Here is a 14659-nt window from a genome sequence, read left to right as displayed (position 1 = left end):
TTGTGGTAACAAGGCAGCTCTGATGAGCGAATTATTGGTGTACATGCTCAGAATACAGAGCACCTTGCACATGTCATGTATGCTTGGAATATTTATCAGACTGTAATGGACTACTAATATTATTTTTTGTCCACAATTAGTCAGTGACCATCAATAACTCTCCAGAGATAGAGAATGAGTTTTTTTTCGCTCTGGTGGGATTCTAGCAATCAAGAGAAAGGAAATATTATTCAATCATTTGTTCATGATTAATCGCATGCAACCATTAAGCAATTTCTGCTCTCTGCATTAAATCATTGTTATTCTAGGCTGGTAAAGGATTTGCATAAATGCAAGATGCCAGTGACAAACCCCCATCAAAATCATTTCAGTTAACAGCCAGGGAAGCATGGTGCGCCAGGAAGGCTGCATATCTGATGTCCATTATTTCCATTCAAAAGTGAACAAGGTAGAGATGGGTACTTTTTATTTTTAAAAAAATTATTTTAAAATGGTTTTAAAAAACATGATTTGGTTTTGTTAAAAAAATATTCCATTTGTTTTTGCTGGTTTCAATGGAAACATATTTCTGGCTGTAGCTCTCCCCCCCCCCCCATAGGAATTTATTTATTCATTTATAGTCCACCTTTCTCACTGACACACAAGTTAGATTACACAATAAGTCAACAAAATCAATGGCTGGGATGTTCAATAAACAATACTATAGAGTACATATTGCAGAAATTTTAAAGCGAGCAGAAATACAATACAGAACTGGAAAACAATGCTGAAATGAAATGCAAGCATTTGAACATGACATATTAAACTATGCAGAAACTACCCAGTAGGAGCATACTTACAGCAACAGACAATGCACAGTAGTATAGTCTACAGTCAGAGTGTCTCTGAACCGTTTCCTTACAGCATAACCCTGTTACCTGTGTAAAAAAAGCCCTCCTAGACAATTCAGTTTTGCACAGTTGTGCAGAAAGGAGAGAGAGAGCTTTCCTGACTTCTTCAGGCAGGCCTTTCCATAAGGTAGGTGCCACCACAGAGATTGTACATGCATGAGCAGATGTTAATTTTGCCCATTTGCAGGGTGGCAACTGCAAAAGGCCTTGTTTAGATGAGCAAAGCTGTCATGGCAGAGCATAGAGCGAGAGGGACCAAGATATGAAGGACCAAGGCCATGGATAGCTTTGTATGTGATAACCCAGACCCTGAATTGAACCTGGTAACTGATGGGTAAAAGTGGAAAATTGTTATTGGAATGGTGTGTATTCAGATGATCCTATTACCTGTAGAGCAATTACACCATGGTTCGGTGCGATGCCTGAAGCATGTTAATGTTTCCAAGTAGATTCTGATCAACTTCTAATAATGCAAACAAGCTGTATTATATGGGTAAAGAGTTATATGCCAAATGTAAGACAGGTAAAAATAGATTATGAAAAAGATGTGTGATGCAGGAGGCCCAGAATTGCTTGATCGGATAAGCATATCATTGGTTATGAAGGTCTGTTCGTTTTAATAGGTTACTCTCCATGGAACACAAGCCAATAAATGGGAAGCATTCTTGGATTGTGACGCCCTGTATCTTCCACTCCTTCTCACTGAGGCAGATAGTTCAGCTTGCTTAGGTACACACCAAAGTAACTGAAGCTTTAAACAGGATCAGAGGAGAGGTACTTTTTAACATCAGAGGTTTTATGCCTTGAATAGCTGCACAGCAGGCAGAAAACAAATGATTATGTTTTTTTTTCTATTATCGCATCATGGTGCTATCATCTGTTCATTCTTACCTGTCACATTGCTGTCAAAGGCACAGAATACCAGGACTTTGCCCATCGAAGAGTCTTCTGCACATTCCAGTGGTCTGGCACAGCTCTCAGTCATTTCAACAATGGCTCTTATTCAGCAGAACTACCCAATGGATTGTGCTCTCAGTCTATAAGCAGGTAGCGACTGCTGTCTCTATCCAGCAAGCAAGGACTGCAGAATTCCACTCTCAGAAAGTCTTAAGAGTGCTCTCCTTGTTTATTTTAAAGCAGGAATAGCCGACTGGTAGCTTCTGCGGTTCATCCAGTTGCTAATCTGTCACTTCCTGGGCCCCTACTGTCCTCACCCCATCCTAGGTTGGAAGCTGCCAGCCCAGCTACCACTTTTCCTCAAGTAAATATGCTCATACCATGTTTTTTCCCATCTGCTACAGCCGTGTTTCTGTGATTGGGTGTCTATGTGTATTACAGTGCAACCCTAAGAACACTTTCCTGTGAGTAGACCTGATTAGCATTGCACTGATAAAGCCTGTATTATCAAATCTAACTATTTATTTATTGTATTCGATTTATATTCCACCCTCCCCGCATCATCAGGCTCAGGGTGGGCATCAAGTCATTACTGACCCATGGGGGGACGTCGCATCACAACGTTTTCTTGGCAGACTTTTTACAAGGTGGTTTGCCATTGTCTTCCCCAGTCATCTACACTTTACCCCCAGGAAACTGGGTACTCATTTTACTGACCTCGGAAGGATGGAAGGCTGAGTCAACCTTGAGCCGGTTACCTGAACCCGACTTCTGTCAGGATCGAACTCAGGTTGTGAGCGGAGCTTGGGCTGCAGCTTACCACTCTGCACCACAGGGGAGACCTTTTGGCAGGGAAACTATCCAATGTCACCCATTCTACACGGCGGTCCTGAGTCTGTTGTCCCTTTTAATATAAAGCTGAGTAATAATACACCCAGTGTGGTGTAGTGGCTAGAGTGACAGACTAGGATCTGGAAGACCTGGGTTTGATTCCCCGCTCTGCCATGGAAACTCGTTGAGTGACCATGGGCCGATCATAAATTCTCAGCCTAACCTACTTCACAAGATTTGTTGTGAGGAATAAATGGAGGAGAGAATGATGTAAGCCACTTTGTGTCCCCATTGGGGAGAAAGGTGGGGTATAAATGAAGTAAGAAAAAAAAAGTAACCCACAGTTTCTCCTCTTGTGTACAAACTTGAAGCCTGGTGCTTCTATGAAATTCTTGCTTTCACTTTTTGTCCTGGTTTTATTTTAAAAGTAATCCACCTTCAGTTCCTACTTATCAAGGACATTCAAGGCAACTTCAATAACAGTTAAAGTTTACAAATATTATTAAGAAGCATTATTAATAAACTATCTGATAGAATTAAAAAAATCTTAAGAGTCCCCCCAAAACTAAGAGGGACTCAATGTGGTTAGGTACCTCTGAGGAGCAGGGTTGCCTACAGGCCTGGAGAAAGATGCCCTGTCCCTTGAAGTGTGGAGATGGGCAAAAGAAGCTTTTCATGGCACAGAGGTAAATAACATCACCTGGTCAATAGCATCCCATTAAGCCTCTAGTTAAGGGACATAACTTTTTTCTCCAGACTTGTTGGTAACCCTATTGAAGACAGAGTTCCACGACTGTAGCACCACTCCTGAAACAGTCTTTTCTCTGTGTTAATCAATCTAACAAAGGACTGGAGGCATACGAAGCAAGGCCTCAAATTATTATCTTAATAAATGGGGAAAATGGAATAGAAGGAAGTGATTTCTAACATCTGTTGCACTCTTTATTTTTCAGGGTCCCAGGTTATCTTCCTCGGAAGACCTCTCTGTCCCCCACTCTGTATATATAAGCTGAGCACATATATTTACATGTGCTGAGCACATTACTGCTTCAACGTATGTTCACAGTTATCGCATATATGAGTTTAAAAACAAATTTTGTGTGCATATGCAAAAGCTGACGTGCCCAGTTCACTTACACTTAGTCCCAAAAGGGATCCACATGATCACTGAACTGCAGGTCATAAAATGGTGCTGTGTACCTATGGGTTTGCATTTAAAGCGCAAGAGCCAGTTGAAGGGGCTGTAATGAGTGAATTAGTATCAAGAGATATAATTCCGATATATGTTATTTGTGAAGCAAGTGATACAACCACAAGAGAAGAGCAATATGAGTGCAATAATGAATGGAACGAAAATTGTTTTATCAAAATGGGGAGGGGAAGAATGAGGAAGCTTTACAGCCTTTGGCAGACTAGTATACAAGACTACTGGGCCGCATCTGCCACATGTTGCGCAGGCCTCATCTACAACCTAGGGAAAGAATTCGGGCCATTTGTTTCCCATCATCATTAAGTTCTAATATCTACACAAAGGCAATCCAATTACAGAAAATCACAGTGAATTACTAAGTACAAATACAATCATTCAATCTTCCTGCAAGCTAGTACTCAAAACAGATAATACTGTTGTGTACCAATAGTCATAAACGACCTTAATGAAAATTGAGGTTAAGGTGGGGAGATCCATGAAGTTTAATTTCCCCTCCCCAAAAAAATTGTAAAAAAAAGATAACGGATGCAATCAACTTCTTGGTGAAGCTAACTGTTGATTTTAATGTAACTGGATTACACCCATAGTGTCTATAGCTATGCATCTAGGACAGGTGGTTTAAATTAAGAATGGTGGGCTTTGGGTTTTTTCTCCCCTGTTTTAGTTTGGCTATCCAGAGAGACAGGAAGAAGTAAATTATAAAATCAGCTGATTGTGGTTCTGTGGTTTCATGCTTCAGAAACAGGCATGATGTCTCAAGAGCAAATCAGCTATGAAAAGCAACTGTAAAAATGGCATAATGTGCAACTGTGTTTATTGTCTTCCAATGATTTCCAGATCTATATTTCTCCAGTCTACAACAGGGGAATACACTGTCTTTTGATACTCAAACCTGTTCTCACTGCCCTTTTAGCAAGCCATGTTGTCTCTGTGCCATATTAGGAGCTTGCTGCAAAGGGAAGATGGACCTACAATACACATGGTCAAAATCACAGCTCAAGGAATCTGCAGAAGAAGAGTGCATGTTTCCAGAGACACCCTGGGCAGAGAAAAAGTTGTACAACAAAAGATTAATGGCACCTATCCTTAGTCAGAACATTTCTCACATTGGACTATAATCGATTGATTGATTGGATTTATATCCCACCCTGAGCCTGCTTGCGGGGAGGGTGGGATATAAATCCAATCAATCAACTTTTGTTGATGCCTATGCTGTTTCCAAATGGAAGCAGCAGCAAGGATGCAGTGGGAGACAGGATGGGGTCCACATTCCCCCATCACCTGCCTCTCACTGCTGTTCCTGCCTCCCAACCAACCCCACCTCTCTGCTGCGTCAGTGCACAAACGTCTCGTTCTGAATAGGGCTCCCCACTTGGGGTTGGCGTTGCCTTGGAGATTAGGGGGTAGAACCTGGGAGGGTGGGTATTGGAGAGGGGAGGAACCTCAGCGGGGTATGATGCCATAGAATCCACCCTCCAAAGCAGCCATTTGCTTCAGAGGAACTGACTCCATAGTCCGGAGATCAGTTGTAATTCTGGGAGATCTCCAGCCATCACTTGGAAATTGGCAACCCTAGTGTTGAATCTTGTCCCCCATGGCTTTTACAGCTGAGCTGTGAAGGACTGAAGGAAACTCCCAGAGCCCAAAATGTCAGGCTCAAAAAGAGCATAACATTATGTGGAAGCTGCCCTCGAAAGCGGGGGTATGCTGCGTCCCATTTGTGGAATAACTCCCCCTGTGAAAGCAGGCCATACAAGAATTCTTGGGGGGGGGGGGAATACAATTTGACACCGTGCCAGTGTTGCATCAGACCTTACTTTAGAGACTGCACTCCCAGTTTAGGGAGACTCCCTTACATGGGACAATTGTTAATAGTATAAAAGGAATAATAATGTAATAATATACCATAATAAATGTGGTAAAGGACTTAAACGTTAATTAAATTAAGAGTTTCTTTAATTAACATCAATTAATTTCAAATTGCAACATTTATTTTTACTGACTTTTGATTCCCACCCCCACCCCCTTTTAAATACTCAAACCGACACTACTGTGATCTTGGGGAAACGTAGTGTGACTTAGAGCAGAACCACAAGTGACAAAAGGCACAGATTGGACACTTACCAGCTTCCCTCAAGTTTTGATGGGAAATGTAGGCAGCTTGGCGGAATGTTGGACAAGGGACAGTTGAAAAGTCCATTGGACAGCAGTCAGAGAGCCAAGCTGCAAGACCAGGATGCCTACATTTCCCATCAAAACTTGAGGGAAGCTGACAAGTGTCCAATCTGTGCCTTTTGTCACTTGTGGTTCTGCTCTTAGAGTCTCTGTACATGAGACACCTTGGCGCATGTTTGTCAAGTGTGGGGAGACGCAATGTTAACTAGAAATTGTAGTTTAAAAAGGCAGAGCTGGCAGAAATTGCTCCTCAGAAGGTTTGTTAATTTCATCTTCTCTTCTGCAAAGGCTCTGTCAGTTCCACCTCTCCAGTATAAAACTGTGTGGGATCACAACCAGAGGGCAGCGAGCAATGGAAATGGGCTGGAACTACCTTCCAGAGCTGGGCTTGGACCTGGAGAGTTTATAATGGGCTGAAGTTTCCCTTCTGGCATTTCACAGCCCCTTCACACAGCTCCAGTGTATACCATAGCCTTTGCCCTGCTGCCAGCTCTATATTTTAAAACTACCCTTCCTGGTTATGGCATCTCCCAACATGTGTTCTTCACGTGTCAGATGTCTCATTTAGAGAGAGACTGTGTTTTTGATAAACTACACCTCTCATCCCCACTTGCTGGCCAAAAGATATATAAGAAGTGTTTGTACTTAGTTGAGCTGTAGTTATGCTGTTGTTACCTCTGATTAGGTTATTCTTTTTTATGTTTCCCATCTAAAGTTGTGTTACGGCATTAGTTTAAACTGATGTCCTTCATTTCTTTGCATTTTGCATTCAAGAAGAAAAAGTAACATTTAACAAATTCAGACGCATTTGAATTCTATTGATACTAATTTCAAGTTGAATTGAATCTGGGACTAACTAGATATGTGGAGTTGTGTTTGAGACAGTATCTCTTAAGTAATGTCTTCTACATGAACCTAGAAGTCTGGGCGTTGGCAGTGAAACATAACAGCAGGTAGGCTAAGAGCTTCTTACATGTGGAGGTTAACATCTACTATTTGTACATATTGACTGAGATTATATGTGGGTATGTTGACTGGTCATATCCAATTAGTCAGAGTGTAATTGATCTTATATGAGAGAACTTTTAAAAAGACAGAGATTCCAGTCATTTTCTACATTTTCCTCTTTCTAAAGAATATAACAGTGTTTTTTTGTTAAGTCACTGAAATGGGATGTATTGACTCCAAGAAGAAAATGGCTGCATAAATTATTAACATAAAGCACTCCCTCCTAACCCAATGGTTTGCTTTCCAATTAATATTTAGAATCAGTTAATCATTACCAGTTAGGAATTTGCTGTGTAGTACAGAGAGGCAGAATCATGTTGCTATTACGTAAATAATCATACTGGCTCCCTCTTTCAAAAGTGACACCAGGACTATCTATGTAGCTAAAACACAAACTGATGTGGGGGGGAGGGGGCATGTTCTATTTTGCTTTAAACATTAGCCATGCGAGCTCTAGCAAAAATCCTGTTCACATTACAATATTTTCTCTCTCACACAATCACATAGGTGCCTTTTGGACATGGTTTGGAAGAATGGAAATTTGTAACATACTCCACACTCCACTTACAAATATGAATAACTTCTTCCATTTCCAAGTTTCAGTCATAACCATGACCTGCTCTGTGCTCTGCCATCTGCGCAGGGTAACTCTCAATTCTCTTCGGAGCATTTACACCCTTCTAAGCGCATTTCCCTCAATGGACAAGCCAGAAGGGTGTAACGTTGCTTAGGATGGTACTGTAAAATACTGATAATTTCTAAGCCATTTACCTCTTTTAGACTTCAGGTTATGAACGGACAGAGTAATCAAATGTTGTTGGGAGGATTGTTTATGTGTGTGCAAGCAGGGAGAAGGAGAAGGTTCAGTTCAGTATTTGCTGTTTTATTAGTTGTATGAGGCACAGAGGGGAATTTCAGTTAAACAACTTTCAGTTCTCTCAGGGTATACCTATTGGTGTATTATTTAGTTTTATATTAAAAGATGAATGAAAAACTCTTGCTAGAACTGTTGCTAAATTTGCCTTGCAGACTGAAAGGATAAGGACACAATTTTATGTCTATATAAAAGGTGTCAAGTCACAGCTAATTTACAGCAACACCATAAGGTTTTCAAGGCAAGAGACAAAAAGAGGTGGTTTGCCATTGCTCTGCATAGCAACCCTGGAAATCCTTAGAGATCCCACCCCCCCCCCCCATCCAAATTTTCTTTTTTTTTTTTTTGAAAAATTTTTTATTGGGTTAGAACATTATTTTTACATTTACATTCAATTTTCCCCAATTTTTTCATCTCTAACCCCCTCCCTTTCCCCCCTTTTTGTTGACTTCCAACAGCTTTCCCACCCTTTGTCCCTTTCCCTTATTTTTATTAGCTTCCTCTATCTAAAACAAATATATATTCTCCATTATTCTAAGCAGTACATCCTTGACTATTTTTAACATTGTATGCCCAAACTGTAAGTCTTTGTTTCCATCTTAGATAAACAATTTATCCCATTTTTCAATTTCAAATATTTCTATATATCATAAACCATATAGATCATACATTCATTTATATCAAACAATTTGACTTATTCTCTATATGTTACTCATTCTATCTTTTTGTAATAATTCTATATATCTCTCATCACGTAGTCAATCAATTTGACCCGTCTATATCTTCAGACATTCAGTTTGGTACAATACTTACCAAAAAGAAAGAAAATATTGTTGGTTAATCAATCCTTATATTTAATCCTTATAGTTAATTATTCTCTCTATGTTCTGTTTATTAACCTATATATATCTATATATATATCAATCTATTAATCTGACTGCTTATTAATTCACATTTATCTCTTCTCCCCCCGGTAAAGTCTCCCCCCTCTACTTCAGTGCTTCAGTAGTTCTCAAACTGCCACAGTTTTCCTCCCACCTCCCATTTCTTCTCCAGGTATTGTTTCAGCTTCTCCCAGTCTGTGTTGAACTGCCCTGAGTCCAGATCTCTCAGTTTTCTTGTCATCTTATCCATTTCAGCCATATACAGCAATTTGTAAATCCAATCTTCAATAGTTGGCACTTCTTGTACTTTCCATTTTTGCGCATACAGAAGTCTAGCTGCTGCTGTCATATAAAATATCAACGTCCTGTATTGGGCTGGAATTCCCTCCATTCCCAAGTTCAGTAGCAGGAGTTCTGGGTTCTTATTAATTTGAAATTGTAAAATTTCACTCATTTCTCTTATTATTTCCCCCCAGTACTGCCTAGCTACCTCACACGACCACCACATATGATAGAGGGAGCCCTCATGCTTCTTACATTTCCAGCATTTATTAGAAGTATTCGAATTCCCTAGCGCAATCTTCTTTGGTGTCATGTACCAACGATAGATCATTTTGTAGATGTTCTCTTTGATATTAGTACATGTCGTTGTCTTCATTGTAGTTTTCCACAAGTATTCCCATGCCTCCATTGTTATTTCTTTATTAAAGTTTATAGCCCATTTCACCATTTGTATTTTAACTATCTCATCCTCGGTATACCACTTCAACAGTACTTGGTATACCTTGGATATTCTTTTCTTATCTTCTTTAAGAAGGGTCTGCTCTAGTTCCGAATTCTCTATTTGTATACCTCCCTTTACAGAGTCCGAATTATATAAGTCTCTGATCTGTCTATACTGGAACCAGTCGTAGTTAGGTGATAGTTCCTCTTGTGTCTTTATTCTAAGTTTGGATGCTTCAGTTTTAGTTATTTCTTTGTACGTTAAACATTGTTGTTCATTGTCAACAGCTCTCGGGTCTATCACCTCATGCGGAACCACCCACAAAGGAGTTCCTTCTTGTAAATAAATTCTGTACTTCTTCCAGATTATGTATAGACTTCTCCGAACAAAGTGATGCAGGAACATCGAGTTGACCTTTACTTTGTCATGCCATAAATATGCGTGCCATCCAAATATTTTTTTATATCCCTCTAGGGCTAGTAGTTTCTTGTTCTTTAATGTCATCCATTCTTTCAACCAATCTAGACAGATTGCATCATGATAAAGTCTCAGATTGGGCAGTTGCATTCCGCCTCTTTCCTTTGCATCTTGTAAAACTTTCACTTTCACTCGAGGCTTCTTGCCTGCCCAAACAAAATCTGATATTTTCCTCTGCCATTTTTCAAATTGTTTAGAGTCTCTGATGATTGGTATTGTCTGTAGCAAAAACATTACTCTTGGTAACACATTCATCTTAACTGCTGCAATCCTGCCCAACCATGACAAATTCAGTCTATTCCATTTAATCAAGTCTCTCTCTATCTGAGTCCATAGTTTTTCATAATTGTTTTTGAATAGATCTATGTTCTTTGCAGTTAATTCGACTCCCAAATATTTCACTTTACTTGTTACTTCACAATCCGTTGTTTCCATTAACAATTGTTGTTTCTGCTTAGTCATGTTTTTGCATAGTATCTTTGACTTCTTTTTGTTAATGAAGAAACCTGCCAAGTCTCCAAACTCCTTGATCTTATCTATCACTCTTGGCATGTTCTCCAGTGGGTCCTCTACAATTAACATTATGTCATCCGCAAATGCTCTGACCTTATATGAATAGTCCTTTATTTTTATTCCACGAATTTCCTCATCTTGACGTATTTGTATCATCAGAATCTCCAATACTAGAATGAACAACAATGGAGATAACGGGCAACCTTGTCTTGTTCCTTTACTTATCTTCAATTTCTTAGTCAATTCATCATTCACCACGATTGCTGCAGTCTGGTCTCTGTAAATTTCCTTAATTGCTCTGATGAATCTTTCTCCCAATTGTAGCTTTTCCATAGTGGCAAACATAAAGTCCCAGTTTAAATTGTCAAACGCTTTTTCAGCGTCTACAAAGAAGAAACCAACCTCTTTGTCACAACGCTTGTCATAATATTCAATAGCATTGATCACTGTCCTTAAATTGTCTCTTATTTGTCTATCTGGCAAAAAGCCTGCTTGTTCCTCCTCTATGACTTCCGAGAGCCACCCCTTCAATCTCTCCGCCAATATCTTCGCAAAAATTTTATAGTCATTATTGAGTAGCGATATAGGTCTATAATTTTTCACATTAGTCAGGTCTTGGCCCTCTTTTGGGATCAATGATATGTTCGCTTCACTCCAAGTGTCTGGAATCCTTTGATCCCTTAGAACCCCATTCATCACCTCTTTTAGGAATGGTGCCAGTTCCTTAGCCATTGTCTTATAAAATTTAGCCGTAAGTCCATCTGGCCCTGGCGCCTTTCCTAGATTTGCAGATTGTATTGCCTTACTTATTTCCTCGTCAGTTACTTCACTGTTCAACTTATTTCTCCAAGCTTCCGAGATTTCTGGAAGTTTGGTTTTCTCCAAATATGACGCTATTGATTCTTTGTTTACTTCTTTTTTATTATACAGCTTAGCGTAAAATTTATAAAAGGCTCTACTAATGGTAGTCTGCTCCAAATACGTTTTGTTGTCTTCACAAATTTTATTTATTATTTTCTTTTCCCTTTTCTTCTTCAATTGCCATGCCAGGTACTTTCCAGGTTTATTAGCACCCTCAAACGCTTTTTGATTCAGTCTTTTAAGATTCCACTCCAATTCTTTATTGCTCATTGCTGTTAGCTGTTCTTGAAGTATTTTAATTTCCTGGTATACCTTCTTTTTCCCTGGTCTCTTTTTTAGCTGTATTTCTTTGGCTTTTATTTTCTCCTCAATCTCTTGTCTTTTCTCCTCTTTCTTCTTTCTTGCTCTACCATTTAAGTCCATTAGTATGCCCCTTACGACCGCCTTGTAAGCATCCCAAACTTTATTGGTTGGTACTTCTTTATTCACGTTGTATTGTATAAAAAACTTTGTCTCTCTTCTCAATATTTCCATATTCTCTCTTTCCTGTAACAAGTCCTCATTTATTCTCCATGCTTTCCTTTTTCTCCTTTTTCCAAATTTCCACATAATTGGGTTGTGATCTGAGCCTACCATCGGCATTATTTCTACCTCCTTAGTCCATAACGCTAAGTCTTTTGAGGCCCAGATCATATCAATTCTTGATAATGTAGAATGCCTTGCAGAATAGAAAGTAAACTGTCTACTTTTAGGATATTCTCTCCTCCATACATCTTCGAGAGTCTCTTGTTGAATCAACTCAAAAAAAAGCTTTGGCAATAGTCCTCTTTTCTTTTGTGCCGTTATAGTCTTTTTGTCTAGTTCCAAGTCTGTCACTCCATTGAAGTCTCCAGCAAGAATTATCTGGTCATATGCAAGATCGTCTAAATGCTTCCTTAAATCCTCAAAGAAGCTTTCTTTTGCACCGTTAGGTGCGTAAAGTCCGACTACCAACACTCTCTTTAAATTCCAAATGCATTCCACTGCTACAAATCTAGCTTCCACATCTCTCATAACAAGTTTTGGCTGTAGCTCCTCTTTTATGTACAACACCACTCCTCTTTTTTTCTTGTTGGAGGCCGCTGCAAATTCTTTGCCCAATTTTCCAGATTTTAAATATTTTACATCCTGTTTTCTAATATGGGTCTCTTGCAAACCAAATTTTCATCTCAGCTTGTTTAGCTTTTAAGATCTGATGAGGTTGGGCTAGCTTGGGCCATCCAAGGCAGGGCAGGATACAATATTACACAACAAAATTTTATTGACTGGGTATATGATCAATGTGTCTAATGGAATTATTCATTTTGGCTTGGACCCAGCAGAAGATTTTGATAGAAAGAAAAGGGGCATCTGTTGTTAATTCCCTCTCCCACTGTAGACCTCAAGCTCCCCTCCCGGCTGTTCCTGTGGATCCCAACTCCCCAAAGTAGCATTTCAGGGGACATTTTGAGATGTCACAGGAATGGGTGGGTGATAAACTCATTCTCCACTATCAGAAATAAATCCCTTTCATCAGTGGAAATTACCCCTAGAACCCTGTCATGATCTGGCTGTGCAAGGAAGGCCTAGCAAGGCCTCAGAAGCCTGTTAGCAGTGGGAGTAGGCCTGCCTACAATTCCCAAGAGCCCCTGGGCCATTTTGGCACCCTTTTTGACCAATCAGAACACAGGGGGCTAGTGCTCTATAAGTCTGGGAGGAAAAAAGCCTGTGTTCTTTCTCCCAGGGAGCAGGCCAGAGGAGGTTTCTGCTAGGGGGAGAGGCCCTCATCCAGGTAGGGTGAGAAGACAGGCCTGGCAGACAGGGACAGTGAGTTCAGTCGCGCTAGAGCCTTTTGTTTATTTTACTTTCACCCATCTATTGTTGCTAAGGCACCTTGTTTGCTTGTTTGTTTGTTTGATATTAACTGACCTCCTTGTAAATAAATCCTTTTGTTTGTTGTTACTCTGCTGGATCCTCACACCTGTTTATTGGCCAAGCTACGGAGGTCAGAAGGGTTGGGAAGGTACTCTGGGCCTTCCCAAGGGACCCTAAATCTCAGAGTGGTGGAAGCATAAGGTGGCTAACCCCACCTGAGGCATGACATGGTGGCTGTAGTGGTGGGATGGACTAATTTTGGACCCTGGTGAGGCAGAGTGACATTTGGCTTTGACAGAATTTTTCCCCCCTTTGGCTTTTGGCTTAAGGAAGCTACATTTGCTGCAGGTGCTTGCAAGACCAAGTAAAGGTCTGATAAAGGTGTGGTGAAAAGGGTTTTTGTTTATGTTTTAGCTGTCGGGTCAACCGGATAGTGAGGCTAGAATAGGTAGTGCATGCTCCTCTGAACTGGGAAGACAAAATCAGAGGATGTGCCTGTTTCTAGAAGCAAGACCCAAAAAAGGGCTGCTGTGCCCATGTCTGAGGAAGGAAGAGACAGCCAGAACAATGGAGCCCCTCAGTGAAGAGGTCTTGCGTCTTCAGCTGCAACTTAAGCAAGCAGATCTTGAGCTAGAGAAAATGAAGCTTGAGAATGAAAAAGAGAAAGAGAACCAAGCTCGGAGCTTGAAAAAGAGAAAATGAAGCTTGAGAAAGAAGAGAAAGAGAACCAAGCTCGCTCAGAGCTGGAAAAAGAGAAAATGAAGCTTGAGAAAGAGAATCAAGCTTGCTTGGAGCTTGAAAAAGAGAAAGTGAAACTGGAAACAGAAAGAATAGGCATGAGCTTGAGATGGCTGAGCTCGCAAAGGGTCTGCCTCCTCTAGATCCCCGGTGAAAGAAGACCGCCAGAAGGAGAGGACATTGAGGCCTTCCTGCAGAATTTGGAACAAGTCTGCATTGACTACAAGGTCCCCCCAGAGCAGTACATGGAAAAGCTGAGACTGCACTTGAGTGGTATCCTGGCTTCAGTGTCCGGCCATATGGAAGGTGAAGAGAGAACAGATTACAAGCTGTTCAAGCAAAGAGTGAGAGAGAGAGAGTGGGATTCACCAAGGAAGGGGCCCGAAAGCGCTTCAGAGAGATCAGGCTTGAAGGTAAAGAGTCCTACCCACAGTTAATACACAGACTGGGAAAAGCCTATGACTTGTGGGTGGAAGTTGCAGAAGCCAAGATGCTGGCTGATGTCAAGGCCCTGATGTGCATTGACCAGTTCCTGAATCTTCTTCCTGAGCACATTCGGTGCCCACTTGTGGACAAGCTTCAGAACTACCGAAAGGAAGTTTTAACACTAGCCCATAATCAGCTGCACGAAACCCAAGGTAAACAGAAAACCTGGTATGATAAAAAGGCCAGGGGGCGGGTTTA

The sequence above is a fragment of the Eublepharis macularius genome, chromosome 11, assembly GCF_028583425.1.
Source record: "Eublepharis macularius isolate TG4126 chromosome 11, MPM_Emac_v1.0, whole genome shotgun sequence".
NCBI classification, from domain to species: Eukaryota; Metazoa; Chordata; class Lepidosauria; order Squamata; family Eublepharidae; genus Eublepharis; species Eublepharis macularius.
This window is presented reverse-complemented; position numbering follows the sequence as displayed.